This window comes from Petaurus breviceps, unplaced genomic scaffold (assembly GCF_028583685.1).
Source record: "Petaurus breviceps papuanus isolate PSGF00001 unplaced genomic scaffold, PetGlider_PUasm1.0 90760, whole genome shotgun sequence".
Taxonomy (NCBI): domain Eukaryota; kingdom Metazoa; phylum Chordata; class Mammalia; order Diprotodontia; family Petauridae; genus Petaurus; species Petaurus breviceps.
Window position 1 is genome coordinate 908559 of NW_027187338.1, and position 19386 is coordinate 927944.

The following is a 19386-nucleotide window of genomic DNA, read 5'->3' on the forward strand; positions in this document are numbered from 1 at the left end:
AGAGAGAGAGAGAGAGAGAGAGAGAGAGAGAGAGAGAGAGAGAGAGATACAGTAAAGGATGCCTGAAAAAGATGAGAGCTAAAACTGAGGTGCAGACTGCAGTTCGGGTTAGGGCACCACCAGAACAGATAAACCTTGAGTCGTCTGATTCAGTTCCTTCCTTCTGCTTCTTGCCCCAAGCTGCTCCCAGGGCTTAACCCCACCCTGAAACGTGGGCTCCATTCTGCCTCCTGTAGCCTTGACCTTAGCCCTGCAGTGTGAAGGTGCTGCTCCCTAGCAACACCTGCCGTGGTGACAGCCTGAGTAACGTCGCTGTTGCTGCAATATATCATATTTGTTTGCTTACCTTAAGGGCAGCTTGTAGTCTTTCTCTGAGTGTGATTTTATAAAAAAAAAAAAAAACTTTACAATTGCACTAAGTTCAATAAAGTTGTCCCACTCTGCAAATACCCCCCCATATGTTAAAAGTGCTCATGTGGGTAGTTACACACACACACACACACACACACACACACACACACACACCCATGCTCATGGGGAGCTGGTACTTTGAGATATCTTTAGAGTAGGTGCCAAATATACTCTGAGGTCTGCATGATCCAGTACCAAGCCAGCTGCCTCTAGCCATGCACAGCCATCTCCGGGGACAGGTTATCTGTGTTATTGCCTGGAGGCAAGGGATGGACCAGATGCCTTCTCAGGTTCCTTTCCCTACAAGCCTCCTAAGGTTCTGTCTGCCGTGCATTGTCAACTCCACTTCCCTTCCCCCGTGGGGCATGTTGTCTGGTCCCCCATCCCCTGGTAAGACTCACCAGTTAGCCTATTGAGGCAGCTGTCTATTGTTGCCTCTCCTCTAGAGTATATAGGCTGCTTGCTCATTGAAATCATCACACAACCTTGGCGGATCCTGGACACAGTAAAAAGACTGGAGCTTCAGGGCAATGAGGGACATGAGGTCAGATGTGCCCTGTTGCCAATGGAGAAGAGGTTCAGGCCGATTCCCGGGTAAGTGACCCAGGCATGACTTGAAGCATTGTCTCCCATTGGATTCATGAGCCCTGCTCCTTCCACTGTGTTATGCGGGTGTGTGGGGGGGGGGGTTGGCTTCTCACTTGGGGACCAAGAATTCATGATGTCCCAGACTCTCAGAGTTAGAAGAGATCCCAGAGGTCATCTAGACCAGAGATATCAAATATATGGCCTGTGGGCCATGCTTGTAGCACTTCTGAGCACCCTAATCAGAAACTACGAAACTATGGAAATGTAGTTTTCTACTTGATTTTAATGGATTGATTAAATATGTGTGTATGTACACATACATATATATACACACACATACACATTCATATATGTTCATATACAAATAAATGTAAATATGTATGTATATATGTATATGTGTGTGTGTATAATATACAGTTTTCTAAGTCAGCATGTGTCCCCCAGGAATCCTTATTTGCACTTTATTGACTCCTGTTTCTATTTGAGATTGACACCATTGATCTAGACAAGTTCAGTCTGACTTATTTCCTAAAACGATGTGGTCAGGAAGCAGAACGCTTTATGGCTGGAAACAGAATTAATATAATAGCTAACATTTATATAGCACTTTAAGGTCTATAAAATACTTTACAAATTTGATCTCATTTGATCCTCACAACAACCCTGGGAAGGAGATGCTATTATTATCTCCATTTTACAGTTGAGAAAGTTGAGGCTGGGGTAGATGGAATGATTTGCATAACTAGTGTCAGAGTCATGATCTCAACTCCAGCCTTCCATGACTCCACCCACTGCACCACCCAGCCGCCATGGTGAAAAACGTCATAGATGATAGCTGGGAGACTGTGGTCATGCCATAAAGGGGCAGACAGAGGAAGCTGGAAGCAAAATAAAAGAAATTAAGCTAATTTTAGACCCCCTGATAACAATACAGCAAAAGTTTGTGCATATATACATAATTTAAAGTTTATATCTTTGTAAGGAAAATATCATAAGTAGAAACATCCCCCCCCCCCAGAAGTCCAGTTCACGTCATGAGCACCACACATTTCCATAGGAGACATTTAGGGGATATGCTGTTGGTAAGATATCCTTGAGAAGAGATCATCTATCTAATCTCTGCTTGTAAACATTTAGGGACTGAAAACTCACTACCTTAAGGAAACTTATTCCATTTTTTAAAGGCACAAGGGCAAGTGAAATAAATAGGTATATAGTATCTATTCTGTGCCAGGCAGTGTACTAAATATCTCATTTGATCCTTAAAACAATCCTGGAAGGAAGGTGTTAGTATTATCCCCATTTTAAAGTTGAAGAAACTGAGGTAGAGATTAAGTGACTTGCCCAGGGTCACCCAACAAGTAAATGGATAAGGTCACATTTGAATTTACATCTTCCTGACTCCAGGTCAAGTGCTCTATCCACTATACCTTCCAGAGATTTTGAATAGCTCTGATTGTTAGCAAGATAGTCTGCACTCATCCAAGGAGATTTAAGTTTAATCTATCTTCTTCATCTGGGCAGCTAGGTGACACAGTAGATAGAGTGCCAGGTCTAGAGTCAGGAAGATCTGAGTTCAGCCTCATAACTTACAAGCTGTGTGACCCTGAGTCAGTCACTTAATCCTGTTTGCCTCAGTTTTCATATCTGTAAAATGAGCTAGAGAAGAAAATGGCAAACCACTCTAATATCTTCACCAAGAAAACCTCAAAATGGGTCATAAAGAGTCACACAAACCTGAAATGACTGAACATCTTCTTCATGAAAGACATTCAAATACTTAGCAACAATGATAACATTTGCTTTCTCCTCCCCAAGTCTTCCTTAGACTAAATATCCCCAGTTTTCTCAATCATTCCCCTTGCCATCCTGGTTGCCTCCTTCTGGATGTGCTCCAGATTGTCAATGATCTGCCATGATGAAATGTACAGAACTGGGCAAAACCCTCTGGTTGGGACCCTATCAAGGCAGAGGATAGCAGAACTATTACCTGCATCACTCTGGATACCAGGCTCAAGGAAGAGTCTTCCTGGCTGTACCTCTCTCTGGAAGGAGTTCAGAAGCAAGGAGAAATAGACATGTCCAGCCTGGCCTTCACTCCTATTTCCAATCCCAATGGAGAAAGTGTCCTGCACTTTTGAGATTACTGGAAGGGCTGTTCAGAAGTCTGAAGCAGGATCGATCTTGTTGGATTTGGCCAGTCTTAGTCAAGGACTTAAGATATAATTGTGACCATCAGAATATTGCTGAGAAAATGTTCCAGTGCCTTCCCTCTGCCAAATCCCTTGTACAAACTGAGATATCTGCCATTTTTATCACTCTCAATGAAATCAGTGTTTGAAATCATAAGTTCACAGAATGTGAGAGCCTAAAGAGCCCTTAGAGGTTACAACTCCCAATGATATATTATAAATCAGTGTCACAGAATGTTAGAATTAGAAACCATCTCAGAGGTCAAATAATTGAACCTCTTCCCTTGACAGATCAGGAATCAGGGGCTCAGAGATGTTGCATAGTAATGCAAATAAAACCTTTATTTTTTGCAAAATACATACAGTATTTTATTTGTTCCTCACAGCAGTTTCGAGAGGGAGGCATTACATCCTGATTTTACAGATAAAGAAACTGAGCTCAGAGCAGTTAAGTGATTTGTCCATAGTTGCTAAGCTAGTGATCATTAGACATAGGATTCAAACCCACATCTTTCTGAATTCTATTCCAACACTTTCCACTGTGCCACCTGGAGTGTGCTTAAGGACCCACGCTAAGTCAGTGGGAGAGTCAGGACTGGTAGCTATTGGACTTTTAATCTCTGCAGTATGGAATATTATTCAGGTTTCCTAGCTCTCTGAGCTATACTTTGTTGGCCTGTATGCTCACTGATCCTAGATAACACTGAAGGACTCAAAATCATCCACACATTACCTCTACCGTAAGGAAGGGGACCAGCTCCTATCAGTGGGGCTTTTAGGGTTCTCGCTGAGTTCTCTGCACCATGTGGAAGAGATGCAAAGAAGAAACATGAGGACCGGGTCTAGAGACATTTGGAGGAAGGAAGGAAGAAAGGTCCCTTGTGTTTTCTGGGGATCACCTCCATTACTCAGTACTTCCCCAAGTGCTGGCTTCAGGTGATGCACCCAGAGGAGTTGACTTCAGATATTTCTTTCTACAAGAAGCCCAGCCTAGAGACAGCCTCGCTCGGCATTCAGTTGAAATCCATTGACTGGTCTACACCCATCTCTGGCAGCCCAGCTGAGAACAGCTGGCTCATTCCCTGCACGAGGCTGAGCCACCCCCCCTATAATTAGCCATCTGGAATGGACATGCCAATATCTGCAGAAGATCCAGCTGTTTACCTCCTACCCCCAGCCAGAGTGCCTGCCTCCTTGAAGAGAGAGTGAGGGGTTGTTCCTAAGGCCTATCTGGGAGGGGTGTGAAGGGAGCACATGCTATTTATCATTTCACATCTACAGCACCAGGCTCTCCCTGCTGGTTATAGAAGTGACGCTCACACTTATGGCAGCCTCTGGGAGGAGGCAGTCCAATGGTCCCATAAAGACCCCAGCACTCCTGCCCTCCAAGCCCTGTGTGAGCTGCAGCTGCTGCAGGCTGCTTTGGTAATGGAGGAGCCCTCCTCAGCTCCTTATGTTCGAGGGGAAAACAGACTAATTACACACTCCCCTCAGGAGGGAGGCAGAAGGAGGGGCCGGTGGATGGCCTTCCCGTTCTGATGAAGGATCTTCATTCCTGGCAATTCATATCCCTTCCCCTCCTCCAGAACAGAGATTAGTCCAAGAGACAGGTGTGTGTGTGTGTGTGTGTGTGTGTGTGTGTGTGTGTGTGTGTGTGTATCAGGGGAAGAGAAGGGGGAGTATATTTTGCATGTTTGGTCATCTGCCCAAATACAACAAAAATAACCACTGCTCACATCTGCACAGCATTATTCAAAGCTCTTTCCATGCCATGATCTAATTGGGTTCTCATAACATCCCTGTAAGTGTGTGGGGCGGGTGGGTGGACTCAAGGGGGAAGGGAAAGCAGAGATTGCTCTGCCCACACTGCGGATGGAGAAACCAAAGTCCAGAAAGCTTTGGATCACTTGCCTAATTTCAGTCAAAAAATCAAGGCAAGAAAGGAATGTAAGTTTCCTGAAGGTGAGAACAATCTTGCTTTTGTGTTTTTATGCCCAATACTTATCACAGTGTTTGACACAAAGTAAACACTTAATAAATGTTCTTTTCATTCTTTCAGTAAAAACAAAACAAAACAAAACAAGTTAGGGCAAGGACTAGTTCTCAGGTATCCTGATTCCCATCACAGTGGTCTTTCCATGACCTTGAGATAATAATTCTAAAGCTGTGTTATTATTGTATTTGTAAATTGTTGTAAAATTCTCTTCTATTGTAAAATTTGAGTGACCATTGTGAGCCAAAAATGGTGTTAGTCAAGACCAATTTTAATCTGAAATTTTTTTTTGAAACTAAAAGACAGTGGAAAAAATCATTTAAAACCAGTTACATTATTTTATTGACCCCTGACAACCCTATTTGCCTCTTACTTATGAAAATTTAAGATTTTTATTTGAGTTATTTGGGGTTATTGGTCCCACAGCAGCTCTCAGGGTACATGAGATGGATACTTCCTGCTCCCTTCTCCCTAGGGAAGATGGCCAAGGTCGCCTCTGATACAGTGCTATGGGGTGACCAGCTACCATACACTGGGGAACCCTAAAAGACATCCTGGCAAGGAAAAAAATTAGCACCTTAGAACTTATCTCACCCTATCCCCTCCCTTTCTAAGTGAAGAAACATGACAGTAAGCATTGGAAGCAGGAACTAGATCTGGGTCCTCTCCCTACAGAGCAAGGGATCTTTCCACTCTTCCCTACTGCCAGCTTTGTGCCACATTAGCTCCAGTCCCTTATTAAGACTCTCTCCTTGGTGCCACCACCTTGGTTCCACCACAAACTAGGGTTTCCAAAAGAGAATTGATCCTCTTCCTCACAAAAGCTACCTTCCTCTTCTCCCATCTTCCCAGTGTCCAATGAGGGTGCTACCATCCTCCCAACTCACTACACTAATTCATTGGTGGAGGAGCCCCTTCCTCCCCTCCATAGGAGATGCTTCAGAAAGCAACACACCCTCTTTCAGGTAGCTACATGGCACAGGGGATAGAGTGCTGGGCCTGAAGTCGAGAAGATCTCAGTTAAATTCAACCTCAGACACTTACTAGTTGTATAACTTTAAACAAGTCACTTAACTTCTGTTTCCCTCAGTTTCATCAACTTATAAATGGGTATAATAATAATATATTAACAATATATAATAATAAAATATATTAATAATATTATACATTATAATATATAATAATATTTTAATTATATTATATATCTATAATATAATACATTATATATAATTATATATATATGATAATAACACCTCCCTTTTAGTGAGAAGCAAATGATAACAAAGCACTTAGTGCAGTGCCTAGTACATCATAGGTGCTATATAAATGCTTATTCCCTTCCCCATGCCATGCTAGAGAGGTGTAAGGTCCCACCAAGAACAAAAAGTAACAATAAGCCCAATAGCCCTGGTATTTGGAAAATTTTGCACACAAGCTGAAATTGTGATTTCATTGGCATAGGGAACTCTCAGGTGAGGAAACTCCCTTTTTGCAACTTAGAGTCTTAGAGAACTGTATAGAAGAAGTTATGTGATGTACCCAAGATCACAAAGCCAGAGTGTGTTAGAGGAGGGACATAATACTAATACTTTCAATCAATAATTTTTTTTATTACTTCTACTGCTATTTCTACAATGTTTTGAAGGCTATAGTAAAAGCATTATTCTTTTGATATTTGCAGATGAGGAAACTGAGGCTCCAAGAGGGGAAGTGACATGACTAAGGTCACAAGCCAGCATGTGTCAGGGGCAAGACATCATTCCTCTCCTCCTCATAATGTTGACAATGAAAAATATTTCTCTAATGTTCTGAAGTAGATAGCAAACATATTACTCTCTTCATTTTACAGATGTGGGGACTGAAACTTAGGAGGGGGTAGTGACTTACATTCACTCAGCTCCTAAGTACCGGAGGAAAGAATGAGGCCCAGGTTTCTCCTGATTCTAAATGCAAAGCTTTTGCTACCAAGACCTGGGAAACTGAAGAATCAGGGAAGTGGAGACATTGCTTCTATCCATGAATTCATTTCGCTGACTGAAGACTTTTATTTACTTCCTTTCCCATTGCCACAGACTCCCAAAGTAGTTAATGAGCACACTCAACCCTATACACTTACCCCAGTGACCAAAACCACATCTGTCACTCAGGGCTTCTCCTGACATCAAAACAGGGTGGTCATGGTTTTTTAGATTAATAAGGCATTCTATTTCCAGACCGTTTCAAAGGTGACCTGGGGTGGTGGAGGAATTCTCTGATGTGAAGCCAAAAGGCGTGGGTCATACTCTGACTGGAGTTTTAACGTGATCTACTTTCTGGAACTTAAAATAATGTCTATTTTGAGTTTTCCTTGGACCTGTGATGAGGGACAGAACCCCAAACTATCTCAATACCAGGGACTAGGGCTGGGCCCAAAGCCTGGGAATGGTAATTGGGGCACCAATCCTCCAAAAAGACAAGAGTAAGAGGAATAGTAAGCAGATCAAGGGGAATTGGAAGGGAGCTGGACACAAGTCTGACCAGGAGCCAGCCTTAGTCAGGGCTGACTCTCACACAAGAAAGCTTGGCCTGTGAGTATAGTTAGGAGGATGTGTGATTGGGACAAGCTGTTTGCTATCAGTTCTGTTTCGAGGGGTGCCAGGAAAACTTTACCCAATTTCCAACTATTTCTCCTTCTGGTTTTCCCAGCTTCTTAGAATTCCACTATCAAAGATTGAAGGAAGGCATTTTATAGTGGAAAGATCCCCAACTTTCAAATCAGAGGAACTGGGTTTAAATCCCATATCTGACACTACTGATATGACCTCAGGAAAGTCATTTAATTCCCTGGACCCCAGTTTACTCAGCTGTAAAATTAGGGGAATTGGGTTAGTTGGTGTTAAAGCTCTTTTCCAGCTCTGTCTATGTTCTTATAGAAAATTCATTTCTTTGGAAAGATAAATAGCTCTGGAAATTCTCTATATCCTTTGCTTTCATAATAATATTCTCTCTTGGTCCTTTTACCTTTCTGACCACATCTTAGTCTCTTTCCCTGGCTCATAAACTCTCAAAGCTCTAATATTTTTCTACTGTATCTGCCTTGAATGTCTTTCACTCCCAAGGATTCAAGTGTTACCTCTATGGTTTTTACACACATATGTGTATACGTATGCTTATGTACACATATGTGCATGTATACACACATACATGCATATTAATATATTCTTATCTAGTGATCTATCTATATCTCCTTGGCACACACACACACACACACACACACACACATATAGCAATAACTCCAATTTAGCTCCAGACTAGTTCCAGTCCCTCATTCCAGCTTTCTCCTTGGTCCTACCACCTGGGTGTATTGTCCACATTTCAAAGTCAGGATCTCCAAAACAGAATTGATTTTCTTCCCAACAAAAGCTACCTGCTCCTACTTCCATATTTCCAGCATCCAATGAGGACACCACCTTCCTCCCAGTCAGTCATGCTTGAAATTTCAAAGTCATTTTTGTCTGTTCTCTCTCCCTTACTCTACACAACCAATTAGGTATTAAGCCTTGTTGATTCTACCCTCCATTCAATATCTCCCAATCTATAACTTTCTCTCCACTCAAAATGCTATTACTTTAGTTCAAGTCTCCCACATTTCTTAGCTTGCTAAGAGCAGTTATTCCTGCTTCTACTCTGTATTCTCTCCAATCAATTCTCTACTAGCTGAAAAAAATAACTTTCTAAGGGACTAGAGTGACCATGACCACTTATCTGCTTAAAAAATCATCAGTGGCTCCCTATTACCTCTAGGACAAGACCCAAATTCCTCAGTCTCCCATCTAAGACCTCTGACAATCTTATTACAACTATAGTCAGAGAAGATCATGGTGTTCTGTATCCCTGTTGATGACTAAGATAGATGAAATCTGGCTTAAATGATAGAGGGAAGGTTGAGGCTTAAGTTGAGGAAAGACTTCTCAACTATGTGGGGTTATGAGATGACAGAACAGGCAACAGAGGTAAGCAAAGGACAATATTCGTCCTTGGAGGCTTCTGAGGACAGGATGATTTATGTGCATTCTGGCATGGAGGCAACAGGACTGACTAAATAGTCCCTGTCTCCTGGAAAGCAGGCATGGCAGAGCTCACTTTGGAATGGCTCAAGTGGAATCTTACCCCTTCTTACTCACCCTTTCCAGAACCACTTGCAAAGTCTAATCTGATCCCACCCTAGATCCTCATCTCCCACCTTTCCCAACCTCAGAGACTTTTGGCCCTTCTCCAGCCAACTTCTTAAGTGTCCTGTGTTCATTCGTGCCTTACTGGTCTTTACTTATGCAATTTTCCATGACTAGAAGGTCTTTCTATCCATCTGTCCCCTGTCTTATTTCTGTCTATACTTCAAGGCCCAGCTTATGTCCTGCCTCTTTCAAGAAGTCTTCTGGGACTATTTTAACCCTGACTGATTTTTGGCTCAACTCCTCAGTGCCTATCCCACTTAAATTATACACCACACAGGTTAACATTTAATCAGGTACTATTTGGTATAGTTAGTTATCTTTTCAGGTGTGTTTATGTTACCCTCCATTTGGACTGCTAACTCCTTGGGGACAGGGACTGAGGTTTGGTAAACCCATCAAATCCCTTCCCTTTTAACATAATAGAATGTGTTTATTGGGTAAAAGACACCCTGTGAGTGCTCATCTAAATCCCCATTTACTCCAACCTGAATTTTTCCTCTTCCTTCTCCACCTCCAGTAAATCCTGCAAATGTGTGGCCTGTGATACACCAAATCCAGTCAGTAAACCTATTGAAGAAGCTTCTTCAGATTTTACATTTGGTTTCAAAAGTAAATTATCTGAACCTTCTGGGAGTCAGATGGCAACTGGCTTTAAGTGTGACTCTTCAGAAAAAGCCTTTAAACTTGACAGTGCAGATCAGGGTTTTAAATTTGGTCATCCACCTTGACACTAGCACTAACTTTGTGCCTTTGGACTAATCACTTCCCTGCTCTGAGTTTCAGCTTTCTCCTCTGTAAAATGAGGGAGCTATCTCATTAAGCTGAAGTTAATTCATCCAGGTTACACAGATTGAATTCAACAAGCATTCATTACTAGCAAGAGGCACTGATCTAGGCTCAGGGAATGCAAAGACTAGAATGAGATATTTTTAACTTCAAGGGCAGGGCTGAGACTAAAATCCCTCTTTAAGGTTCTGTTCTGCTGTAAAAATTAGATGATTCTCTGATCACCAGTACTGCTTTCCTCATTCTTCAGAATACAGTATGCAGGGATGACATTCTGTCTTAAAACAGACCCTGACGCTGGGAGCTCATCCTCACACTTGCCTAGGCTAGTCAAAGGTCTACAAATCTGTAACAACTGTGACCCCCTTCTTATTTGAGAATATGGAAGGCAGTAGGCTTGCTTCATGCTCCCAATCAATATTTCACTTGATGGGGGACTGGGGTGGAGTGAAGGCGGGGCAGCCAAGCCATATCTGTGCAGTAGGATTCGCTGGTCACTGTCTCTCAAGGCTTCTCTTGGTCTGGCCCTGGCAGGTGGGAATGAGCTGGCCAGAGCTAAATGAGGACTGCACAATCCCTGTGACTATCCCAAATTGCTCACGGGCTCTGAGCCAAGAGGAGGATCAGATCCCCCACCCTTAGGCACTGGTCTCCAAGGGAACCAGTCCATAGCAGTCCTTTGCTCAGGCCTGCTTTTCTATCCTGGCCTTCCATGCTGAGCCACCCATCCATCTGAAATGGAACCTCTATGGGGGCAAACAATTATTTACAGATCCTTATGGTCCTTTAAGCAGAACCAAAGGGCAAGGGATGGAGAAGAGAAATGAGAAAAACTAGGAAAAAGGAGTAGAAGGAGATAAATAGGCTGCTTGGCTTGGTTTCTGTGTGTGTGTGTGTGTGTGTGTGTGTGTGTGTGTGTGTCACTGTATATCTCAGTGTCTCTATCTTCACACGTGTGCCTATCTGTATATGGTCTACATGTATGTGCCTGGATATTCTCTGTAGTATTTCTAAGTCAATAATTGTGTGGGTATCTGTCTATGAATTTTGTGGGCTCTTTGATGCCTAGTTAAGTAGTCCTTACTGCATATATCTGCGTGAGTACATGCCTGAAGTTTTATGTTTCTGTGTGGTCAGTCAGCCTGCAAGGATTGTATAAGTGTTCCTATGTGTTCTGAATATGCCTGTATGAATGTACATAGATGTTATGCAAGTACATACCCGAGGGTCTATGTTTGTCTGTTTTTTGTTTATCTGTGTGAATGTGTATGTGTGTATTCTGGGTATTGGTGGCAACTTCCCCTCACATTTTAAGCTCCTGGAATAATAATGCTTCAATGAATAATAAATAACTCATGATAATCATACTGCTTAAATCTCCCAAAGTTGTCCTCACCATAGCTGTGAGGGAGGCAGTGCAGGTTATCATCTCTCTTTTCAATAGGAGGAAAGCTGAAGCTTGATGATTTCCCCAAAGTCACCAAGATTCCTTTCATCAAGAATTTAGTAAGTACCTACTATGTGCCAGGCACTATGCTAGGTCCTAGGACACAAAGACAAGAATGAAAAACTAAAACTCAGATTTTGTGACCCCCCCAGGGCAGTGACATCCTTTAGCCTGTGTCCCTAAACATGAAGGACAGTGCTGTGGACCTCAGATTCTAGATTATGGGACCACAGATTAATAGCTGGAACAGACCTTAGAGGCCATCTAGTCTAGCCCTTTCAATTTATACGTAAGGAAATTGAGGCCCCAAGAAGTTAAGTGACTTCCCCCAGATAACCCAGGCAGAATTTGCCCTCTGATAGTACTCTTTCCATGGCACCACTCAACTTCCCCTAGAAATACTTGCTGAGCAATAAGATAGCCAAATAAATGACCATTTTCAATGACAAGTTGGTCTCTAAAGAGCGTAGTAGCAATGCTCCCAATGAGCAGTACTCCATGTGGCCTCACAACCAGCATGTGAAGTACAGAAGGGAAATAAAAATTCTAAGCCCCTCAACCCCCTCTCCACTCCAGTAAAAATGTCTGAAAGCACTTTTTTTCCTGTGTTAACTGCAAAATGAAACAAGCCTCCATTCGACTTGTTTATCATATTGTGAACACAGATGGGGTGGGTGGGTTCTTAGGGCAGTATTTATATTGATGGGGAGAGAAAAGGAGGCAGTTCTGACAGCTAATTAGGATGGCAGGTTTCCCATAGTGGTGACAGGTAGAAAACACATTGGGTTTAGAGTCAGAGTACCTGGGTTCAAATCCTGACATGGCTGCTTTTTAGCTGTATGACCTTAGGCAAGTCACTTATACTCTCTGGGCTTCAGTTTTCTCATCTGTAAGATGAGGAGTTGAAGTAATTGGTCTCTAAGGTATATTCCAGATCTATATATCATGATAGATGTAGACCTCGACAATATTCTTGTCCTGCCCCTACCCCCCATGTTAGATTTCTTGTTGAATGTTATGTATAACCTTTGCAAGCAGAAGAAAGTAAGAGTCTCCCTCAATCCACCAATCCCTCCCAGGAACTAAATCCATACCCTTGGTACCCATAATGTGGCACTATACCCATTGTACCAGGGTCACTCTTGGGCCTTCTTTCTCTAAGGATTTTGCCACTGCAGACTATGAAGAAGCATCATATCAGCCCTAAGCACTTGGAAACCCTGTGTTAATTTCTTATAGTGCCTTGTCATAGAGGTTCAGGAAACTACTCAGAATAAGCATGCCATCAATTTGTCTAAAACAAAAATTCTTTCCATAGAACTCTTAGTAGAGATAATTTCTTTAGACACTCAACCAGATCAGCTACTTCCAAGAGTTCAGGAGCAGAAGAATGGTAGTTGCTATTTCTAGATCACTTCCACATTTACCAAGTGCTTTCCTCACAACAACCCTGTCAGGTAAATAGTACAACTATTATTATTTCCATTTTATAGATGAATTAATTGAGATTCAGAGGGAGTGAAGTGACTAACCCAAGGTGACAGAGTTAGTAACTATCAGAGCCAGAATCTAAACCCACATCTTCTTACATGTAAATCCATAGTGCTTGGACTTAGCCTATGTTGCCTCTCACAGCAATCTATGAGCACTGGCAGCACCAAGGACAGCACCGAGGATAGCATACCATCTTCTCCCTCACTTGTGAGGCAAAACAGAGGGTTTCTTCCACCTTTAACCAGAACATGGGGCCAGTGGGGCTTTGGCAAAGAGTTGAACTTACTGAGTTCGACTTCTGGCAGGCAGCTCCTGCAATGAATAGGGTCATCAAATCATGTATGTGCACATGTGTGAATACACAAATGTATTCGTATATATATTTGTATATACATATATATATATATATATATATATCTGTAAATGACACCCTCATTTTATAAGTAAGAGAACTAAGGCCCCAGGAGGTTAAATAACTTGCCCAAGGTCACAAAGATAGTAAGAATCAGAGGATTTGATTCTAGAACTAGTATTCTTTCTATTGTACCATAGGAAGAAGGTCTGAAGTTATCTTGCCTATTTGTTTTGTATCCAGTTTGTTATTATAGTTATTATTAATAACTTCCATTTGTTGAGGGTTTTAACATTCATTAAGCATTTTACTTGTACTTTCTAATTTGATCCTCGCAACAATCGAGTTGTGAGTTAGTGGTTATTATTATTCTAGTTTTACAGATGAGGAAACTGAGACCCCAAAGAGGTCAAATTACTTGTTTAGAGTCACATTCCTCTTAGGTATCTGGGGTAGTGTGGGGACACAGATCTTTCTGGTTCTGAGTCTAACAGACTATCCATTTTCCAATGCTCTTTCAACATTACAAAGGTTGTAGATAGACTGGCAGCTCCTCCAACTCTTATGCCTCTAAATGACTAGCCAGGGGGGTTTGTTGTATGTATTTTTCCCCTTCACTGGGTAGCACCAGGATTAGATGGGAAAGTTTGAAGAGCTCAAAACCACAAATGACCTTTTTCACCTAAAGATGAGGGTAGCTGAAGATGACAGCTGATAAAAGACACAATCGAGATAATGTTCTTACTATCCTATCTTCCACAGCACTGAACCATAATCAAGATGGTAACAACAAATATAGGGATGGCTGAAGAGTCACGATTTTCCTTTTATCTGAATTTCATCTCACACTCTTTAGGGCTCAGGAGAGAAGCAATTTACACTTTCCACAGTGGAGCTGAGCTTCCAAGGGGACCCTTCCCAGTCTAGCTTCCTAGCACAGGACATCCAGGTGAATGGGAGGGAGTTCCAAACAGATGGGAGGAGCAGAGGGAGAAGGCAGTCAGGGTAGGGAGTTGGAAGAGGATTTGATGATTTACAAGTTTCTTTCTAATAGTCTAAGTCCCTGAGCACATAGAATAGTGGAATAGGGGTGTGTGTGTGTGTGTGTGTGTGTGTGTGTACATATGCACACATGGTTGGTATAAGGCAGATAGTGACAGAACACTCAGGAAGAGTTAAACTCATGTATCTAATGTAACAGAGTAAATGGAGAACAGATGCATAAGGGCCTGTAGGGAGCTAGACCCTGAGAGCAACAGAGAGGAGCAATCCTTTTAAATTTTCATTTTAAAACACAGGCTCTAGATGCAATAGAGCGGATAAATCTACCTTTGGCAAACAGGGCAATCCAGGAGAGTAACTGGGGAGAACATTTTTCATATGCAAAGTGGGTGGGAATAAGTGGGAATTCCCCTTCCCCTCACTCCCCAAAATTATAGACCCAGAGGATGGTCTTAAAGACTCAGAAAACACACTCTTTTCCTTTACCTGTCTTTCCTTAAGAATCCATCAGGCCTAGAGGAAGTCAATGCAAGATTTGAAAAGCTAGGCTTTTGAATAGTCACAGTTGCTAGAGGAGTGGGAACTGAGAGAGGAAGACAGATAGAAATGTGGCAGATAGATGACAGGTAGACAGATAATTAATAGATAGGTGAATGGATAAATAGAGGGGTGGGTAGAGGGATGGATATTTGGATAAATGGACAGATGGATGAGTAGATGGTGTAGTAACCCACTTTCAAGGTTTTCCAAAAAGTCAGCCCAGAAATTGAATGCTAAAAAAGTATAAGTTTGTTTGGTATGTTTTAATTCACACAGTGGGAGACTTAAGGTCTACCAGGAGTCATCCATGGAGGAAATGAGGGCCAGGAGTAATAAGAGAAGCCTACAGTAATCAGTGATGTCAAACAACCTTGGACATTGAGGTATTTGAGCCATAGAGAGGAGGAAGAAGATCAACCCTAGTTGACCTCCAGTGGAGAGACTGATCCTTGGCTTTGTTCTAGTGGAAATAAGCTGAAATTACCAAACTAGGCAAGATCACTCTGACCCCCACCTCCCCTATAGGGTATTGAGCTGATACTTTTAAACTAGGACTGCTGGCCAATGCCATATTGGTGAAGATCCATATATTAAGATAGCTCATGCAGTAGAACATTTGCAAAACAGATAATGGTTGTGGGTTTTATAGAGAGGGTTGGACTCTTAGCATTATGTATATACTTGATTTCCCATCTCTGACATCACCAGCAAGGAAAAAATCATTGAATCATATGCTGTGAAGTGGCCAGTGAGGTCTTCTATTCCATAATCATTGGGCATGTCAGTTTGCAATATGGGAGACATACAAAGGGAAAATTCTGCATGTGTATATGTGTGTGTGTATGTGTGTTTGTGTATCTGGAGTAGAGGTAGCCTGCTACAAAAGAGACCAGCCCTCTAAAACCAAAGAGATATTTTTGGATTAGCACAAATAGGAGAACAGATGGGCAGATGGGTGTATGGATAGATTGATGGATGGATTTGAATGGGTCAGGGAACGAATGGGTGAAGGTGATCAGGGAGAGCAGAATGGATGAATGGGTAAAACAAGGGAGGGATATGAATGAAAAAGAGAAGAAACTGCACAGACAAAATATTTTCATTATGTTCAAAGATACTTGGCAAGATTCTACAAACATTAACATGATATAGCACTGTATGATACACATCCATTATTTCTTATCAGGAAACATAGCTGTCAGGCCCCACCTGGCTCACTGGGTGAAGCAGACTGGTCACTACAACCCTTTGTTTTACCACCCACTTCACTGTGTCTCTGCTGAACTCCTCAGGATCTGGTTCCTCAAAATCCTGGTTTTGCCCTCTCAGATTTCTTTTTTCTTTTCTTTTCTTTTTTTGTTTTTTGGAGGGCAACTGGGGTTAAGTGACTTGCCCAAGGTCATACAGCTAGTTCTGTGTGTGTGTGTGTGTGTGTGTGTTAAGTGTCTGAGGCCAGATCCAAACCCAGGTCCTCCTGACTCCAGGGCTGGCACTCTATTCACTGCACCACCTAGCTGCCCCCTCTCAGATTTCTTGATCCCTAGATGACTAGCTTTCTCTTCCCATTCCATTGTTGCCCTGTGCCTTCTACTGTGCCTCATGGGCAGCTACATCTGCTTAGCCTTTTCAGACTCACATCTTTTTTACTTCTCTTCCTTGGATGTTGAGACTTCTAAGGTTGTTTAGCCTGGAGAAAAGAACACTTAGGGGGAACATGATAGCTGTCTTTAGTAGTTGACAGGCTTTCACATGGGAGACGATTTAGATTTGTTCTGTTTGGCTCTAAGGAAAAGAACTAGGAGCAATGGGTAAAAGTCACAAAGAGGAAAATTGAGGCTTGATGTCAGAAAGAAACTTCCAGACTATTAGACCTCTCCTAAAGCTGAATGAGATGCCTCATGAGGTAGTGTTTTCCAGTCACTAGACAGGTATGAAAGCAAAGGCCGGATCACTTGTTAGTGATATCATGGAAGGGATTATTTTTCTTTTTCTTTTCAGTTTCAAATTTTCTCCCTCCATCCGCTCTCCACCCATTGAGAAGGCAAGGAATACAATACCCATTATGCATATGAAATCATGCAAAACATATTTCATGGAGGGTATTCTTGTTCAGGCATGGGCTGGTTATAGATAAGGGCTTCTTAATCCTTTTTGGTGTCGTGCGCCCTTTGGGCAGTCTGGTGAAACTTAAGGACCCTTTCTCAGAATCATGGTTTAAAATGTATAAAATAAGATGAACAGGATTACAAAGGAAATGTAGCTTCAAAATATTTCAAAAACAAAAGATCCATGGACCTTGGGTTAAGAACCCCTGTGTTGGACAGTCTCTAAAACCCTTTTTGACTCTCAGATGCTGAGACTGTTGCTCAGACTCTTGCATTATGTGCTCATTTTTTCCTGGCCTGAGTGTTCCATGATTCTTATCTCTGGACTAACTGATTCTCACTTGTAAGCTCTTCTCCCAGTGAAAACCGACTGCTATGGGAGGGTGAGGAGGGACCCTCACAGTATTCCCTTGCTGACCTATTATTAAAAAGTAGTTTTGAATGTTGCAGTTCTAGTCTGCCCCTTATGGCCACAACTCTTGGCCTCCCATTGTTAGCTTGTTCCCAGGAGCCTCCCTCCCATCTCCCTTGTCTCTCCCTAAATTTGATGGAAGGGTTATAGCCCAGACTGAAAGGAGGAATCTTATAGTCTTTTGGAATTGCATACTGCTTTAGTGGAATGGCTAGGCTCACTATTTCTTTACTCCCAGGCAAGAAAGGATGTTCATGCTATGAGGCACTGAGAAGTAGCCTTATCATAAGAAGATCTGGGTTTAAATCTTGACCCTGCCTCTTATCCCCTTGAACAATCAATTGACAATACCAGGGTATGTGACACAGTGGAAAGAAAGCTAGCACTAGAGTTAGAAAAAGTTGGATTTTGATGCTTAGTGGACAAGCCACTTGACATCTTGGTGACTCTAGAAGAATGAAATTTGCAGAAGAGCTTCAGCTCTGCATAGGTGGTAGAACCTTCCTCATGGGGGAACTTCCTGCATGGATGAAATCACAGCTTTCAACATCCCTTACCTCTCCCCTTTTCCCTACTGCCAGATACTTGCTGGTTCTGGGGATACAACAACAACAAGGAAAGAGTCCCCACTTTCAAGGTTACTTACATTCTATCAATGTGACCTCAGGCAATAATTACACAAATGTATAGAACTTTAAGGACAAGTAGATGGCACAATGGCTGAAACACTAGGCCTGGACTTAGAAAGACCTGAGTTCAAATCCAGCCTCAGGCACTTACTAGCTGTGTGACCCTGGGCAAGTCATTTAACCCTGTTTGCCTCCGTTTCTTCATCTGTAAAATGAGCTGGAGAAGGAAATGGCAAACCATTTTTGGATCTCTGCCAAGAAACCCCAAAAGGGGTCATGAAGAGCTGGACACAATTGAAATGACTAAACAAAAATGGAACTTTCAGGTTTAATGCAAACTGTGAGCCCGATTATTGCTACCCACATTTTGTAGGTAAAAAAAAAATAGAAACTCAGGGAGGGGAAGTTACTTGGCCACTGTTACCCTTGTTGTTCAATCATTTTCAGTCACATCTGACTCTTTGTGACCCCATTTGAGATTTTCTTGTCTGAGATAATTGGAGTAGCTTGCCATTTCCTTTTTCAGATCACTTTATAGATGAGGAAACTGAGGCAAAGAGGGTTAAGTGACTTACCCAGGGTCATACAGTTAGGAAGTGTGTGAGGCCAGATTTGAACTCAGGGAGATGAGTCTTCCTGACTCCAGGCCTAGCCTGGTACTCTACCCACTGTGCCACCTGCCTATCTACACTGTTACATAATAGCTTATATTAGTAGCATTTATATAATGTTTTGAGGTTTGCAAAACACTTTACAAATATTATTTCATTTTATACTCACAACTGGACACTCTGCTGCCTGGGAAGTAGGTGCTATTATTATCCCCATTTTATAGATCGAGAAATTGAGGCAGATAGAGGTCATCCAGCTTGTAAGTGTCTGAGACTAGATTTGAATTCAGGTCTTCCTGACTTAAGGTTTAATGTTCTATCTACCATACCACCTAGTTGACTCTTGAGTAAGGCTAAGTAAGGTTAAGTAAGGCTAAGAATCATCTGAGATAGGAGTCCGAAACCTTGCTCTTCCCAAGACACCACACTAGACATCCCTTGGCCTCTTTGGATCTCAGTTGACTCTTATGTAAAATAAAGGGGACTGGATTACATGATAGCCAAGGTGCCTTTCAATCTGAATCCTAAGAAATCCTCCAAGATCACATCAGAGAGGGTGTCTCTGGGTAAAAGGCTATTTCTGTTGAATATTTTGATAATCAGAGCCTCC

General features: G+C 42.1%; 1 protein-coding gene across 1 annotated transcript in view; it reads right to left on the minus strand.

Moving 5' to 3' along the window:
- CSMD2 (CUB and Sushi multiple domains 2) overlaps window positions 1-19386 on the minus strand; it is a 1071431-nt gene that overhangs the window by 724547 nt on the left and 327498 nt on the right. The window lies entirely within an intron of this gene.